Consider the following 18850-nt stretch of genomic DNA (forward strand, 5'->3'; position numbering starts at 1 on the left):
CAGGGTCCTGGCATTCAAGGAACAAGGAAAGGGAAGGACTTGATTTATATGCCAATACCACCTCCGTCTCTGTGTGAGGCTTGTTCCAGCAAGCCCGTGTATAAGAGGCTACAGCCTGGCCCTGTGACTGGAAGTGTGTCTTCTTGCGACACATGGCAGCAGTTTCCTGTAAATGACCTTCAGCTCATGAAGGACATGGGTGTGGTACCTGCAGCTTCACCTGCTGCACACACTCCGCTCCATGAGACTTACTGGAGAAGAAGGCACCTTGCATCCCCTGAGTTCCTTGTATATCATTGACAAATGCCTAAGTTATTTGGGGAAACAAATACAGGAAACACATAGATTTACCCTAGGGATAAAATATGTCTGCTTATATGTTTGCATCTAGTACAGTTGTCTCAAAAACAGTATTATTATATTGAAATGAAAAAAATCATTTTAATGGTGTCTAGCTATAGCCTAGAGATATAATCTTTCTAAGTTCCCTGGCCATCATTGTGTTTGTTCCGTAGTTTCTCAAAGATGGGTAATGGAAGGTTTAACGCTTTCTTGATGATGCAGGTCCCCTAGAAGAACTTAAAGATAGCCAAATGTGAAAAAATTTGCTGGCGTCAAATCATGGATTTTCACCTTGAAACTGAATAACTATATGTGTTTGGGTTTTTTTGCTCTTTAAATTTTGTTTACGACTTGTACAAAAATTAGTTCCCGAGTTGATTCTGAAATTTGTGTCCGTATAATGTAAACTCCTCTCAGAAGTTACCTGCTGGCCAGAGCTCTCCCTTTTACCATGACCTGGATAGAAGTACTACCTCACCACTTTGTACTCACTCTGTGCCTTCTCTATGCTTCAAGCCCATTATTACAGGGTTTTATAATTTATTATTTAAATCCAGTAAGAATTGTGACTGTGCCTTGCTTGACTCTGTATTTCCAGTATCCATCTCAGATGTCCATGTATATTTTGCCCAAGAGGACCACCATTCAAAGGCATCCCCTTATAACTTCAGGTAAATACATACTCAGAGGGGTATGAGTAGGAAATAGATTGCCCAGGATGAAAGAAAAGCAAACGACATCCATGAAATCATACAAATATAAAAGGCCAGTATCTTATTTTATTTCAGGTCCCAATTGTGCAAATGGTTACTAAAATGTAGTTGTGTGGTTTTATTTTTTATTTAACCTTTATTGTATTTTTTGGAACAATGGTATTACCAGTTATTTCACATAAAAGGCCTAATGATAAAGAACACATTGGCAAATAGAAGTCACCTTGGAAAAAACGCGTGAGAAGTTACTGTTTTCAATGAAAAGAGCTGTTTCATTCCTTAAGGTAAACAGGAGACAAAAATATAGACTTGATTTCTTATAGTTATATCTAGTTAATGCAGCATCTCACTAGATAAAATGTTTTTGACAGTGCATGCAATGATCTGTTTATAAATCAATACTCCTCCTTAATTTTGTAATTTCCCTTTTTATTCTCCATAGGCAAATAAATATTTGACTTTGCAGCATCAAATATTTTCTCTTTTGAATGCTTTTTTCTGTCAAAGTTCATTATGTAGTTACCAAATATATACTGTCACCTGAGCATTCTCTTTTGAGTAATAGCAAGTGGGAAAATAGTGCATTGATTCCAGAACTTATTCTATATAGAAATTGCAAATATCAATATAATGCATCTGGCCAGAAAGATTCTCTAAGGAAATAAAGGAAAATAGCAGTTGTTTTAAAATAGTCCTCGAGGCTTGCCGACATGCCATTTGAAAGATTGAAGAGATTCATATATTTGACCAAATAGTAAATAAAATTTGCAACTCTCTGAAACATTATTCTTTGTGTATATTTACTTAAATAAAGTTAATATTTCTGCTTATATGAAAATAGTAAGCCTCCAAATTAGAAATATTCAGGAGTTGCTGAGTTCATCCTAAAAGTGGAGACTGCTGAATGGAATTGAGGAAAAAAATTTCAGTGGTTTCACAGAGCCTTTATTCAAAAGGCCAACAGCTTTTCATAGGATAGCTATACTCTGTGATGTGGCCCTACCTTTCTGTCTAGTTTCAACTGCTGTCCGCATCTTAGATTCCCAGAATATTCCAGACAAAGATAATTGTAATATAGGAGATCCCCAAAGAATTTCCTCTCATTTTTCACAAAGGCTATGTCCCTATCAGCTTTTTATCTCTCTGTCAATACTGTATTCTTCAAATGCCCATTTGGTCTTACTCAATTATTCTATCACTCTACTATTCTACTTAGTCTACTATTCTACTCTACCATTTGGTCTTACTCTACTATTCTCAAAAATACTTGGTACGTAGTTCTATTACTGCATTTCCCATTCTTGCTGAAATTATTTACTTAGTTGTCTATCTCCCTAACCAGACTGTGAGCTCCCGTATCAGTTTCTTGAACTTAAGTGCTAGATAATTCTAGGGACAGAGAGCCGCCTTGCTCAAAGTGGATCTTCCATGAATGTCTGCCCAATTAAAATGATTTTCTCTCCTCCTCTGGATTGTTGAATGCACTTTGGAAATCATTAGTACATCGGGGAAGTATACCACTAGACATACAGGACTTCTAAAAGTGTCAATAACATTTTCTATGAATTAGTTATTATACACATGCACACACACAGAAAATCAAACTCAGTAATTGTAAGCAATGTATTGTAATCTTATACTTCAATTCTAGTGCTTAATTATAGCCACATTTGCTTCAAAAAAGGAAGTGGGAACCATTTCAGGATCTCCTGAAAAATATTTTACATAGGTAGTGTTAAACCAAAATTCTACAGATTCATTCAATAGTTTTTTTTTCCATTAAACATTTTACTCCCTGCACCCCTTTTAGAAACTAAAAGAAGGATTAATATTTTGCTGTGATACTCTCCTTTTTTCTCCCTTGGTGGATAATTAAAAATTGCCTGTAGCCATGACATGTTGTATTGAATTCAGCTCCATTGGATAAGAAGTTTTGTCATATAGGACCTATTACTGCTTTAGAGACATTAAGAAATGCTCCAGAATGACCATAAGTTGTTTCACAGGGTCAGCAAGTGGCATGTGTCCCTAATGGTTGGTGCTGGGACAAGGTCCCATCAAGGCATCTGAAGGAAGAAGACAGTACTGTTCTCCTGATCTGACATGGATCTCAAGTTCTCTTTATTTGTGATTCAGTTGCTCTAGGGCACTTTCTAATCCCACTGTAATCACCAATTTTAATGGCAACTATATTTGATTTATTATTCATCTTCAAGGTTGTTTCAACTGTGTGCCTTATTCCGCTGCTGTACATTTTTTAAAAAAATGTCCTTAGGTCAGTCTTCTAGTAAACCTAAAAATAACATCCATGTGTGAGTCTGGCTGAGAAGAAGAGCATTAATGTATTTAGATATCAGACCTGGCCTCTGATGACTGTCTGTAATCTAAGGAAGACTGTGTTCCTAAAAACAAACAAACAAAAAATAACATAAAAGTATAATTACTTGCCACTGTCAATTAAGGGTTGCCATGGCTCTTGGTCACCCTAGAATCACATTCTCTTCAGTGAAATCTATGAGCATATCACTAAACCCTTCCCCTCATTTATTGCCTTGCACAGTCTCTGTGGGCGGGAATTCAGGGGCAGCTCAGCCGGGTTGTTCTAGTTTGGGGACTCCCACGATGTTATGCTCTGGTTTTCGACTGAGGTTGTTGCTGTCGGAAGATTTGGACAGGCCTGGAGGGTCTACTTCCAAGGTGCCTCTCCTACATTCCTATCAGGTTAGTGCCGATCACTCCCAGGAGGCTTTGGTTCATCAATACATCGCTGTCTCCATGGGCTGCCTGAATGTCTTCACGGCGTTGGAGTTGGCCTTTAGCAGCTCGTTCTCCAGGAGCACAAGGGGAAAGTCACAATGTCTGTAAAAGCCTATTCTTGGAAGACAAACTCCGCCATTGCTGCAAAAATCAATCGGATAGAAAGGTTAACCCTATTCATGTGGGAGGACTACGGAGTGACAGGAGAGTCACTGGGAGCCATCTGGGAGGCTGGCTACTGCTCTCGACGACACAGGGCAGAGATTGTAGTCATTTTAAGAATGCCAGTATGTGTGTCTCAACGCAACGGTGAAGGAATTATCTTCTGTTCTCACAATGAGGGATACGTTCATTTGGTAACTTCATGTGATTAATAAAACACTACAATATGCTTATGCCCTTGTTTTATTTCTTCTTCTAGATCAAATGTGGAAAACTGTGGTTCAGCCCATGGCCTGTTTTTATATGAAGTCTGAGCTAAGAGTGGGGTTTTACATGTTAGAGAAGTATTTTTTAAGCAAAGATAAGAATATGCATCAAATTTACAGTTACCAAATCTGGCCTGCAAAGCCTAAAATATTTACTACCTACCTTTTTAGGAAAATGTTACAGAGTCCTATTCTAGATGGTACCAATTAATCTCATTTAGCTCAGCCTGCCATGAATCCAAGATTCAGCAAGTTAACCAGGTAGCAAATAGAATTTCTCCTAGTCCTTCCACGTATTCTACAGAATCCAAAACTTATGATAAATATTTCATGATGATACAATCATCCCAATCTAAACTTAACCTCCTACCTTCCTGCTCACATCTTCTAAATCTATTTCACATGTAGCCCCCACATCTATGCTGATAAAAGTTTACAAATGCACTGTGTGCCTAAGCCTTCTCCTCTCAGGTTTGCACCCAACACTTGGCCTGGGGACAAAATTAAGTGATGGGTCTTACGCACAATCAGATTTAGCATTTGGCATTTTCTTAAAAAAAAAAAAAAAAAAAAACAGAAAGAAAAAAAAAACAGAAAGGAAAAAAAAAACTACTTCAGATAAGGTCCTCACACCAGAGCCTGGCTCATGAATTGGACTGTAAGGCTCAATGAAATAAGAGTTTTACTGTTCTTCAGAAAAGTCTAGTCCTCTTAAACATCCAGTTCCTATTGTGAAGACCCCCCCACCCACTCAGTCCTCATCCTAATTTTCACATAACAGCTAGAAATATTGTGGACTTACTATGCTATGATTGACCCACCTAAATTATCCATCTTTTTGTCAGACCTTATGTTATATCTAATCTACTCTTCTGCTTTTACTGATAGAAAAATCTTTTGGGTGATCACAGTTGCTCTCTGCTTCTTGACAATGCCTTGAAATATGTTTATGCTTGTTTCATTTTATTCTTTAAACTCTCCAGCAGAGTTAGAAAAAGCTCCCCACCTGTTCTGCATTATAAAGAATAGTAGCATTCACTGATCAGCTGAAGTCTTGCTGTTAATAGACACTGATGTCAAGTGACCACAGGTGATAGATAATTCAATAACCTCATTAATACTATTAATAGCTATAGATTAGCAATGTTCCATTCTGTAATACCGGACATTTTACTGCATAAAAAGATAAATAAGTTTGATAGCCAAATTCCCATATTTCTGTTTTTTTGAGTGTTGTTTGTGAATACTCTGGCCAAAAATTTCACATTTGCCAGCATTATTGGGCAAAGATCATAGGATTCGCTGGAGTAAGAGTGGACACTGCATTTCCCGAGGGAAAGGCTCTAGGCTGAACCTTCAGGACCAAGCTGACGAACCACATGCGGAACTTTCATGACAAAGTAGACGCTAACCTTGCAGCCACGTTCTTCCTGCCATAATTTAAATCAACAAACCAATATCCCCTAACAAATAGATTTCTTCATGTAGCTCACTTTCGAATCTGTGTCTCCTGCACAACCAACCATGTATTTTGAACTTAATATCCATCGAAACTCAGATATATGATTTCCGTGTATTTAACCTTTAAAAGGTAAGTTTCATAATGTAATTAGTCATCAAAGTGTAGATAATGTGTTTAAAGTTTTTGGTTCCTTCTCTTTCCCCTACTCTCTCTTTCCCTCTTGCTATCTTGTTTTCTCTTGTTCTCTCTCATCCTTTCTCTCTCAGTTGTATTTTCCTGATATCATATTTACTTAATATATTTTGAAGAGCTATGAAATTTGCCTTGTATTTATACTATCGATATGAAATTTTTATGTAATACTTCTATTTGATTATGCTTTGATATTAATATTGCCATCATTATTTTCTTTCATTTGTGCTTGTCTAATATAACTTTGACCTTCATTTTATATCTATGCTTGATGGGCCAATTTTTAAAAATATCTCATAAACATGAAGTCACTTAATGCTTATTTTTAATCTAATCTGGGATTCATTTTAGGGAGTTATTTTCCTAAATGAAGCTTTCATTTATATGCTACATCATTAATTTAAATTCCTTCCAAGTTTAATCTGTGAGTTGCTATATCCATCACAATTTCAATTCAGAAATCTTATTTTTTCTCCCCATTGAGTCCTTTCAAAATCGGATTGTCCTTCTTCATGACATGCCACTTTGATTTCATAGGAGCAACAAGCATCCTCTTGAAAGTTGAAAACACAGCCATTTTTAAAACATTATTTTCCTTCTTGCAGTAAGTCTATTACCGAAAAGTTATTATGTCAAAATTGGAAGGAATTGGATATTCACCTTACTTGGCACCACAGAATTCCTTCAGATTTCTCTATTGTCTGCCCTTACTATTGTGTTAATTGAGACAAAGGGAATTAAATGCATTAGACTGGTGAAAGATATGGAAGAGGTGAGAAAATAGACCGTGCATGACCAGGAAGGCAACCAGAGAGTGGTCAGACAGGAAGCAGGACCATCCTGCACTGAATGGGGAAGGGGGAGTCCCTAATCCTGGGGCACGGTAGGAGCGACAGAAGAGACAGATGTGACCCTGCCAGAGATTCTGCTTCAGAGGGAGACATTCTCCCCTCCTCATGCTCCCAGTCTCCTTCAGTGCCTCCTGTTGGCTGAAACAAGTGAGGGAAATGTATCCTGAAAGGTTTGTCTTTACCTCAGAAGGATCAGAGCAAAAGAGAAGAAAAGGTGAAGCATGAATAGAACCAAGTAGACACGGTCCATCAGTTTGCAGCTCCGCGACATTCTCCTTCAACTACCAACTTGACCCTGCAAAGCTCTCCACTGCCACCTACTCAGAGTCAACTGGTATCCTCTTTCCCACAAGGAGAGGCTCAAAGTTTCAGCAATCATGATTTTCCATTGACAATGGCAAACATGTTTAGAGATTTCTAGACTTTCTACCAAGAGCAACTATATAAGCAAAACAATATACTTATAAATGTTTGGTCAAAGTATTGAGATGTAATGAGGAAGCACAGATGGAAAGGACATGGACAACATATAAAAGGGATGTGCAGAGAAGTCATGTTGAAAATTGCCACCACTTCTCCCAAAGTATTTGGTAATTCTCAAAATAAAAAAAAGCCAGGCTGGGTCATTAAGAGAAGCTTCCTTAAAGGGAAGTCTTATGAGGCTGGAGCGTCAATAGCACCAGAGAGTAAAGGCCTGAGGAAACAACTCAAGTTTTAATTGTTTTTTTCTAAATAAAAGAGCAAAAGATAATGGCAAGAGTAGCTGCCCCTCACAAAGCCTGATGCCATGCACCACGAGAGAGAAATAAACGTTTGTAGGTTATCTGACCCCCACCTCACTGCCTACCGAAATCAAAAACAAGTGTCTGCAGAAAAATAATGAAATGCATAACTTCACATTGTCTCTAAAACATTTCATCTACAAAATCCAGCATCTAAACAAAATTGCCAATATGCCAGGAGAAAAGATTAAATGATGAGAGAGAGAGAAAGCAAGGGGGTGGGAGGGAGAGAGAGGAATGTTGAGAGAGAGAGAGAGCAAGAGAGAGAGAGAGAGAGAGAGAGATGCCCAAAGCAGATACAGATTTTGAAGTTAATAGACATAGCTTTTAATTTAAATGTATAAGTAAATTATAAAAATGACATGAAAATAAAGAATATCTAGTGGAAACAGTAATAAAAATTTAAATAGGAATTCTACATCTGAAGAAAGTTATGTAATTTGAATCAATGTAGATAACTTCAATAGTATTTCAGATACAAGTGAAGAAAGGATTATTGAATTGGAAGGTCAGGAAAAAAACAGTGTGATCTATGAAGAAAAAAGAGATGAACACTGCAATCTAATTGTATAAGAACCTGTGCGACAGAATAAAAAAATGTGAATACACGTGTAATTGGCGTCACAGACTGAAACATGCAGGTCTGAGAGGAATGGAAAGCCGTGGACAGTCCCTGATAAAAGCTAAACGGATGTTGTTTAACACAATTTCGTGTAAGGTTAAGAAGATATGGGATTAAAATGTATGACAGCAGTAGCAAAGCAAGCAGGAGGGTCAGGTGCATTTAGAATTTCTAAACTTCCTGTTGTCTAGATACTGATGAAAGTGGGAATTATCATTAGATTCTGTAAGTAAAGGATTTACATCGCAATCCCTAAGGTAACTACTAAAAAATACTAAAATGGTGTTTATTATTAACAAGATAACAGAGGATAAGTAGTGAAATGATCTTTTAAATCATATTTTGAAGAAAGCAATAAAGGATGTAAAACACAGTGTAGAGCAAGAGGAAAAAAAAGAGTAAGTTAACATATTTAAACCCAAATAGATCAAAAATTATATTATACAGAAATAGACTAAATATTCCGGGTAAACCATGGTTGTTGGATTGGGAGAAAAAAACACCTATGTATAGGGCTTTAAAAGCAGGCATAAGTATAAGGTACAGAATGTAAAGGCACAGAAAAGTTGTCAGTAAAAGGGTGTAAAATATACGCCATGTAAACATAACCAAGGGAAAGCTGTTGTCCTCCATAATTAATGCTGGGCTGAATAAACTCAAGGCAACAGTCATCACTAGAGAGAAAAACAGACACACTGCAATGATAAAAAATAAATAAAATCAGCAGGAAGGTTTGAAAGATTGAAATGAGGTTTACACGCTTGCCCTATGTCTGGAAAACTGTACCCAATAATTACAAAATGCATATTTTGTTCAAATATATAGTTGTGTTACAAATTTAGATACTATGCTGGGCCATAGACATGTATCACCTTAATAAATTCAGTAAAATTTTTTAAAAGAAATTACAGAGAATTAAAACTATATTGAAAATGTTCTCTGACCACAGTGGAACTAAGCTAACAATCAGTAAGAAAAATATAACTGGAAAACACCCAAATGTTTCTAAATTAAGTGATGTGCTGAAAAATAATCCACAAGTTAATGGAAAAAAAAACTACAAACATTAGGAAAAATTGAACTGATCGATTAAAAGGAAACCTACAACTTCGTAACTCCTATTTGTGTTTCCCCAGAGGCTTGATATAGTGTTGTCGTTCTCTTTGTTTACATTTTGAGCTTCATCAAATCTGCTGTGTCTTAGGGGCTAATTTGCAGATGGCTTTTCACTTAGCCTAGACCTGATGCACAGCCTTCTCTTCCTCTGAGTCCCACTCAAAGCTAGGAGCCTTACAGATTGTTTAGTAAAAGGGTCCAGAGAGCACACACAGAAATGCATTCAGTAAGTTGCCTCCATACTCCAAGGGGTCCCAAAGGTGTTGTATATCCGGCCAGCGTTAGTTCAAGATGAGACACCTCCTCTCGTTTTCAGGGAGATATACCGACACACTGAAGACCATCTGCTCCCTAAAACCTTTCTTAAAATGTCAGGTCCCGCAGTGTGGTGGTTGATTCTCCCCCTGGGCGAACATATGTCTAACCAGCGCATCTGGGTGCTTCACTTCCCTGCTCACCAAGGACAGTCATTGGGGTGGAGCAGATTCTGTTTTGTGAGATGTCTCCAGGACCAAAGTTTTAGAGACTTTATTTTCATAGTAACAGGGAAGCTGATGTATCCCTGAGGGAAGATAATGAAATTGGAACGCAGTCTCTCCCAGCTGAAGGCAGATTGCTCTGATCTGCCTGGATGATAGGTTTGGGGAAAACGCATTTTGCAGGTCAGTAGAGGTGTATCAAAGCAAAGCAAATTCTAATTTGCTGTAACAAAGATACCTTATCTGCCACAGCAGCTGCCATTGGAGCAACTATCTAATTATATTTACAATAATCCACAGTCCGTTTAAAGATGCATCTGCCCTTTATGAGAGCGGAACAGGTGAATTCATGGTCAGTGTTGGAGGAATAGTGTCCCTCTTCGAATCTTCGATGGCACTATCACAGCTCTCTGAGGGGTGTGAGGCTGTTTGCTTGTTACTTCAGTGACAGAGAAACTCATCACCGTGGGTTTTCCCCTGGCCTCTCTGGCTCTACTGGAAAAGAGCTGGATGGGTGGACGCTGAGCCTGTCTTGGTTCTGCACATTGCCTCTGCCCCAGCTGGAGGTGGATTTGGAGCTAGTCTGCCTGTATGGCCTGAGTTCCATAATTTCTCCCTCTGACACTAGAACCGAGGTGGCATTGCAGTCTCTGAGGAATGACATCAATTCTGAGCCGCTATGAAATGTTTAAAATTTTATTTCTTTCTCTTGATTGTCTGCTTGTCACATTAGACGTTGCTCTCTGGTCCTTTCAGAGAAAGCCTAAAGAGAGATTTCAGAGTATTCTCACAGCAAGGTCCCTCCTCAGCCTGCTTTATACTCAAGGGGCTTTAGGTCTGTGAGGGAGGGAGTAATAGCCGCTTGCCCAGAACTGGGTGGTTCTGGGACGTGATGTTTCACTCCTAAAGCCACGGCCTGGGATGGACAGTAAACTTGTCTTCAAATTGGCTCTGGTTGGGAAGTGGGAGAAGGGTTGGAACTTCCTCTTGTGATGTTGAAAATTGCTTTTCACCAAACCTCCCTTTCTTATATAGGCCTACTATTACATCAGTAGGCTACGCTTCTGTTTTATTCTTAAGGACATCCAGTTCAGTAACTACCACCACAAAATTATGTCCCAAAACATTCTGGTTACCTCTCCTGCACTGCTGCTATTGTGGTAAGTGAATCATGTTGTCTGAGACACTTAAACCCCCGCTCTCACTCTTAAGGATCCCATCACTCCCACTGAAATCAGGGACCTCAGTGGTACGGCAACCCAGGTTCTCCTTTGTTGCTAGCCGACCGATGGCAGTCACGACTGAGCTACTCAGAAATGCTGTATTCTCACAAGTGCATTTTCCACTTCCTTTGGGAAGGAAATGTCTCTGGGCACTCACAGGACACATTGTTGTTGGGCAGTGAGAGAACTGCACTTATCAAATCCACTCCAGCATGACTATCTCCCTGAGACTTGAATGCTTTCCTCTACGTTATGCCACGGAGGGTTCGGCATGGTTGACCCCATTAAAGAGAGCTATTGAATCCAGTATTCAATAGCCGACCAAGCAAACAGATCAAATTCCAACTTCTCTAACTAGCCCACAAATCCAGAATAAAATTTAGTGTAACGTCTTAGTAAAATTGGTTTCATCCAGAATTAAATTTTGTCCCTTTTCCATTACCATGATCTGCTCCATGTATGTACAGATAAAAATTAATTAACACTATTTTGGGATTTCTTTGTTGTGTGCCTCATATCCTTCTGGAAGAAACCAATTGTTCTTTTTCTGGGAGATCTTGGGAACTAACCATGTTATTGGCCTGAAGGCAGTTAGAGATTATGGGGCAGACTTGGACAAGCTATGTCATGTGAAACAGTTTAATATCATCTATTTGAGGGAAGGCTATTTTCTGACAGCGAAGTTATTGCTAATTCTACTGGCAGAAAGAATGAGGGAAATTCTGTGGTTTAAGCTTCTCAGCTTTGTCCAAGTTTACACATTGTCCCCATCCCAAGTTTCAGGGTCCCACTCCTTCATAAATGTCTTAAACTTAAGCAATAATGACCTGATCTTAACATAAGGGACCGATGATGCTGTGTGGTCAGCTTGTGCTTTATTTATGTTTCTGCACATTTAATTTTTGGCCTAATGCTCAGCCATGTTTTCCCTGCTGCTCTGTGAAATGATACATTCTTTTATGTTTATCACAGAAGGTGTCTAATAATCTAAGCCTGATTTTAATTGAGAATTTATAGACACACGTGTACTGTTTTTTTTGTCAGCTCTTCTTCACCTTTAGAAGTAGGTGCTCCCTTCTACACTTGTCATCATCCTTGTTGCCATAGGAGTTGAATGCAACAGTAATGTGACCTCCAAAGGCTTGACTTTGACCAGCCCTCCATCTCAAGCAACTCTAGATGATGACATAGGTAAAAATAATGTCACTGCATGCCACTAATTACCATGATCCCATTTGCCATCTGCAAAAGCATCAAGACTGTGTTCATATTCAAATAGATGACAAGCTCAGGGTTGGATTCCCATCATGAGAGGTATTTTTCTGGGATCACTGCTGATAAAGTACTGTAACAATCAGTGTCAAACCAGGAAACCCACACCTCCCTGAATAATTTAGATCAAAGACATTTAATGTAGGAAATTGGTAACAGAGATAATAGAAGAGGCTGATAAGATGATTAGGGGATAGTGAGGCAACCCAAAGGTTACAAACTGCAGTTTATCCAAACTACACTCAGTCTGGGAGGAGGGGAGAAAGAATCAAGGAGGCAATGGCACCAGAGTGCAAGAACTTTGCCCAGGGGTCATGAGGCAGAAGCTCAGAGCACAGCGGGTGTATTCCATCAGTGCTGAGCCATGGGTATGTAGCTGTGGCTGGAAATACTACCCAGGAAAAGAAGGAGTGAGAAAAGAATCCAGGCTTCTCACTTCCTTTTACCCTGTCATCTCTCCTCACCGAGAGTTCTACCCAGTAGCTACACTGGGCTGAAAGCCAGCTGACCAAAAAGTTGGGACCAATGCTTATGTCATTTAAACCACTGTGTGGAAAGAGTGAGGGACAAATGAGGGCAAAGAGCTTAGGGCTCAATGGAACAGGGAGTAGTAGAGGAAAGGAATGAATGGAAGAAAAGGAAGAGGAATAAGCCCATAGTAATTGAGATGCTGAGGACAGCAAGGGGGGGAGTTGGATAGTAGTGTGGAACCAGAGTGAAAAGCACATCTGTCACTTTGTGACTCATCCACCCCAATTATGGGTAGCATTCCCAGAGAAAAAGGTCACTGTAGAATTGTCTTTCTTTGGACTTCTATTGAAAATGGCCCATCTCAGGCCTGCTGATGGCCATGGTCTCTCTGTGCTTAATATGGCAACCAAGACACATCGACAAGAAAATTTAGGGTATTTCATTGATTTGGGTGAACCTCTAGTGTTAAAACATCTTGGAGAGGGGAGATGCAGCATTATGGAAATCTAAATGATACCCAAGCCACTCATACCTCACACTAATTCAGGACTTTCTCTGTAGGTGTTTTGGAGAAAGGCCCAGTTTAAGGATGTGCTGCTCTTCCAGGAGGCCCCGGGCATGTCTGCTGGGGTTGCAGTACCCCAGCCCCCAGTCATCCCCTCAGAGAAAGAGGGAAACCGTTTTCGCCACTTGCAGCATCAGTACAGTTTGGGAAAGGTGAGGTTGATGTCATCATTCATGCTGCAATCTTACAAGAGCTTACGGCCTTGTTTTTGGACCTCAATTCAGGTACTTATTTTTAATGTGAATAATTCCTTTGTGACATATCCTACATTGTTTATGTATAGTTTATGCCGTGTACTCAAAATAACATAGGAGATGTCATCTGTTAGTTCTGAAAAGTTTGACATTAATGAGTGCAAAATAGCAAGACAAAGTTGTATCTCTCAGGATCAAAACTTGAAAAAAACCTCAATATGTGCAAATAAAAACATCCTGAGTAGACACACACATGCACACACACACACTTTGGAAATCATTGGAGAGTTAGAATGTAAGTGATCATTTTCTCTTTTCATAGTTTTCTTTTTAATTTGTTCCTCTTATTCCATAATGAGCATGTGAAATTATAGTGTTGATGTATAGATGTTATTCTTAACAAAAGTGAATATCTGAGTTACCAACTTTCAGTTTTTAGTATATTTGCCAGATAACATGCCTCAGTGTCACACAATAATTTTATAAAATCGCATATAACTCATTACACTAATATTAACTGAAATAAGGTGTCAAAATGTATTACCGTAATGCTCTGGTGTGCTGCCACTGTCCAAAACTTAGTATAACTTGTAAGTGAGCTCCAGGAAAACATCATTTGGAAGAGAATAATCAGATCGAGATGACTCCAAGGGCAGTGTATGTCTCTGAAGTTGTTGAGATGCTCACATTAACTGAATTTTCCACAGTTCCTTATCTGAACACTAACAATAGATTTACAAATAAAGTTTCTCCATCTTTGAGTAAAGTGGTGATTTCTTTAGTACACACATATAATGCTCTGTAACTTCCTTTTCTTCAGTTTTTTCTGTTAAGAAATTACCATACTTATTGCATCAATTATGGCTTTAACATCAAAGAACTTTCTCTCATACTGATGATTTATCTTTTTATAACATTACTTTTTCACTCTCTGTCCCAGTCAATGGAAAATGTCCCTAAAATGAATTCTGTGATTGGTGTTCCGAAGGTCACACAGAAATCGAGGTAAGGCTGATGAATGCCCAGTTGCCATCCCCTGCTCGCCTCTGGAATCCCTCCCAGGAGACTAGATAGCCTGGAGGATTTCCATTAATTTCAAAGTCGCGTTTATAAATCTAGCTCACGCTGGGGTGATGGAAGTTTTCACTTTCCAACGGCATGCACTGGGCTCTGAGAAATGAAGGGATGCCTGAGCTGACTTATGAAAACACGGATGTCTTTGTCACCAAAGCCACAAGTTTCAAGAGAGAAGTTAAAGACCATGTCAAAAATAAAGAATCCCCTCATTCTCAGAGGTGATTTCTCTTGGTCAGGTGTAGCCATACCAACAGATCAGTGAGCAAATATGGTCACTTTGATAACCTAAGTGTAGGTCTGTCGGGAAACCTGGAAAGCTCATTTCCCATCATGTGAACTTAGCATTTTTTATGAAAGTAAAATGCACTTAGCAATGCAAATCCTTGCTGGATTAGGACCACATTACTTTTCTTCATATAGTGGTCTCGAATATAAACTCATGTGATGCCTGAATCACCGCCTTGTACTGAACTTTCACCCCCATGCATACCACCAGACCATATATTACTTTTGGTCTCAGACCCAACTGACTGGACAACAGACCAGACTTAGCCTCTTGAAAGTAAAAACTAGTGTCTCAGGTTGCTCCTTTAAGAGCCTGAGTGAATCAACCAACCCTTCTGCCCCTGTTTCAATCATGTGTAACTGAGGTTGGAGCAATTTCTGGCTCTGCCCATGATATCTTTATCAGAAATCACACACAATCCTAATTCCAAAAATAAACAGTAATAAGTAAACAATTGAAATACATAAGTCATTTAAGTAGCGCTTGCTTTAAATATTACTGAGTTTCCTTCCAGGCGGTTCAAAGGTAACTGCAATGAAATCCCCCAAAACAACTCATGCTGAATGTGGCATCAGCCGGGGAAGACAAGGAGAGACTCTGCTGTATAAAAGTCACAATTGCTTTTGCCAGTTTCTTCACATTCCATGTGGATTTGCACCAATCAAGGGGACTGTTGAAAAGTGTTAGAAGATCGTGGCTCTCAGGAAACCAAGTTTCTCCTCCCAGGATCTGTCACTTCACGATGGAGCTCAGTGAAGGGTTCCCGCTCAACGCCTGTCACGGTCAGGGTGGGTGTTAATTGAATGGACAGGCTAAGGGAGGTTCCTCTGCTGAGCACCTAGGCCTTGACCACCCCAGCTTCAAAGTGACCCAGCCAAGACTGCTTGAGGGTCAAGTTCAGAGGCATCGTCCATCGAAGATGCCCTGTTCGTTTCTTACATCCACGTACACACCGCGTTTGTTTTCCTTTGTCAGATTTCAGTATGTGTCATCATTCCCGGCTCTCTGCTTTAGACCCGCCACGACTTCCAAAGTGGAGGCTCCTGGCAGCCGAACATCAGCATCATTAGGAGCTGCCAGTGCGCCTTCTCGCTGGGGCCTGTCGAGACTTCGTCCTAACTGTGTAGCGTGCGCCTCTGTGATTTGGGCAGAGCTGCTGTCAGCAGCGAAGGAGCCGTGTGAACGACGGGAACAAAGCACAGCCTTCAGAGCGGAATACGGTGACATCAGATCTGCCTTCAAATGTATCCAGGTACAAATTACATGAGAACACCTGGTGATTTCTCCATACAAAAAATTTTAACAGACTTATCAATGTGATATATTGCTTCTGACATTTAGATAGCATATGGATTTATTCTTTTCTTTTCTAAGGAATGAAAAAGTCACAGGATTTTCAAAGGGACTCATAATATGAGTATAAAAAGGAATGCTACTTATAAAACTAACAAAAATAACTAGATTAAGTGAGAGCATATATTTTCTAAAATATCGTTTTGGTTGAAAGAGTATTATTAATTATTAGGTCTTCTACTGAAAAATATTTAAAGACAATTATAATTCTCAAATTTAACACAGTGTATCTTCCCTGATAACTTTTTGTTTAATTTCCAAAAACTGGATATGTGATAATGAGCCCATCATTAGCATATTCTAGTGACTAAATTATTGCTCTATTTGGCTTGGCTTTTGCTGTTACATTTATTATTTTCTCTAACCCACACTTCTGTATGTATAATCAGAAAAGTAAGTCCAGAAATATTATTTCAGAGTATTAGAGAATATCCCAATTTTTCATCTGGATAAAAAGTTTGATTTGCATGTTTTCATCTATAGTACTTAAGCAAAGAAATCTTAGAAAAAGTGTAAATAAAATAATTATAGACTGAACATGTATGTGTATACTAAACAATATTAAAAATAAAATTGCAGACTAAACAATGACCATTCTCCAAGCGTGACAAAGTCCTCAGGTCTGCCCTTGTCCCCTCTCTTAGGAGGGGGTCTCTGCTTCCTGCTGGGTGGAAGGAGTGTTCAGAAGGGTGAGTTTATGGAACTGAGGCCTGAACTTACTCGTTCTGCATGAGAAATGACAAGAACACTTTAAAACAATTTCATTAACATTTATTATATACTCTTGCTCAAAAAAATTTTGTAAAGGAATGAAAGTATTAACAAAAACACAATGTCTGAGGCCTACATTAAATTCTATCACTCATGTTGTAGGGTTGCCGATACATTTCTTAATTCACATGAGGTGTAAAGCAAATACTGAGTATGAAAATATTCTGGAACTAAAAACAGAGCATCCAAACAAAAACATCACTTTCATTGATTGCACATTTTCCAAAGTCCATGGGGTTTGTGTGTTCTTTTTTGGAATGTGGGTATTTGTTTCTGTGGATGTGTATGTGTGTGTGTGTGTTTGAGGGGGGGTTCTTATGATTTTATACTCACCTGAGTATATTTTGAAACTTTGTAAGCTTCAATTCTACTTGCATTTTTCAATCAAAAAATAATTCAAGTAGGAATTTAATAAACTTCTTCTGTGTTCTAAATATTTGCATAGTTTAACACCCCTCTAACTGACCTTAATCCTAATGTAAGTTCGCACCTATGAGAAACTTTTTTTAAGTGTAATGTAAAATGGCTCTCTCTTTGAAGGCAAATTACTTTACAGCACCGTCTGTTTTTTAAGTGGGTAAGGAAGGTCTGTCGTCTGGGGACTGCACTGCAGAAAACCCTCCAGCCCCTCCCCAGTCTCTTGGAGTAAAAGCTTCCATGACGAGGGCCTACGAGATCCTGCATGTGGCCTCACTCCCTTTTAACCAAGCACATTACTCTCCACCTTTTTCAATCCAGCCCCTCTGGCTGCATCCCGGACTACAGAGCATCCCGGACATACTCTGGACCCAAGGCGTTTCGATCCCTGTTCTCTCAGCAGGGGTGCCTTCCTCCCAGATAGCTCCTTGCTCTGTGTCTGTCTTCCTCAGGTTTTTGCCTCAATATTGTCCTTGCAGTAGTCACTGCTACCGCTCCATTCAATGTACATGTCACCCATTCTTTCTTTCTCTAACTTCCCTTTTCCTCCCTGCTCTCTACTTTTCACTGCAGGTCACATGGTTTATCATGCTATACAACACTTTTGACAGAGGTTTTGGGTTTGGGTTTGGGTTTTGTTTTGTTCTGTTCCTGTACACCCCATAACTGATGCCTGGATACTGTGCCATTCTGTGGGAGATTGTACTGTAGGAACAGGTGAGGAAACAATCATGCACAGGAAAAGAGGAGTTTTAAGAAATTTTGGGAAGGCTCTATGGAAGATGTATTTTATTTATTTATCTTATTGACTGGATTGGGATGACCTGGTTAACAAAATTATACAGATTTCAGGTGCACAATTCCACAAGACATCATCTACACACTGTATTGTGTGTTCACCCCAAGTCGAGTCTCCTTCCATCGCCATTAACCTCCCCTTTACTGTCCCCTACCTCCCCACACCCCTCCTCTTCCTGTTACCCTGTCCTTGAAGATTTTTTCCTTTCCCTTCTTTTCTATTTTAATTAATCCTTCCATCCCCTACCCAGCTCCTAACCGCCTTCCACAGCTGTCAGCCTGCTCCCTATCAGTCTATATATATTTTGCTTGTTAGTTCATTTTGTTCATTAGATTCTACATATAAGTGAGATCATATGGTACTTGTCTTTCTCTGACTCTTTCTCTCTGTGGATTACAAAAAAAGAATAAATATGCAGCCTTTAACACTTATTTTGAAAGGAAATACTTGTTTCTTTTTCAAGTGATCAAACAGGAGCCACAGTATCATGACACATTTATGTAAGGAAGTTTAATGCAGAAGTGAAGCAGACTTAGAATCTACTTGACTCTCCCACAGCTCCATTCCCCAAACATCAGTCAGAATAAGCATGACCTCAAATGACGTGGCGTTTATCTAACACTGCATTTTCCTTTTCAAAGGTAAAATATCTGAGATATTAGTGCCAAAAATATTTTT

The sequence above is a fragment of the Desmodus rotundus genome, chromosome 10, assembly GCF_022682495.2.
Source record: "Desmodus rotundus isolate HL8 chromosome 10, HLdesRot8A.1, whole genome shotgun sequence".
NCBI classification, from domain to species: domain Eukaryota; kingdom Metazoa; phylum Chordata; class Mammalia; order Chiroptera; family Phyllostomidae; genus Desmodus; species Desmodus rotundus.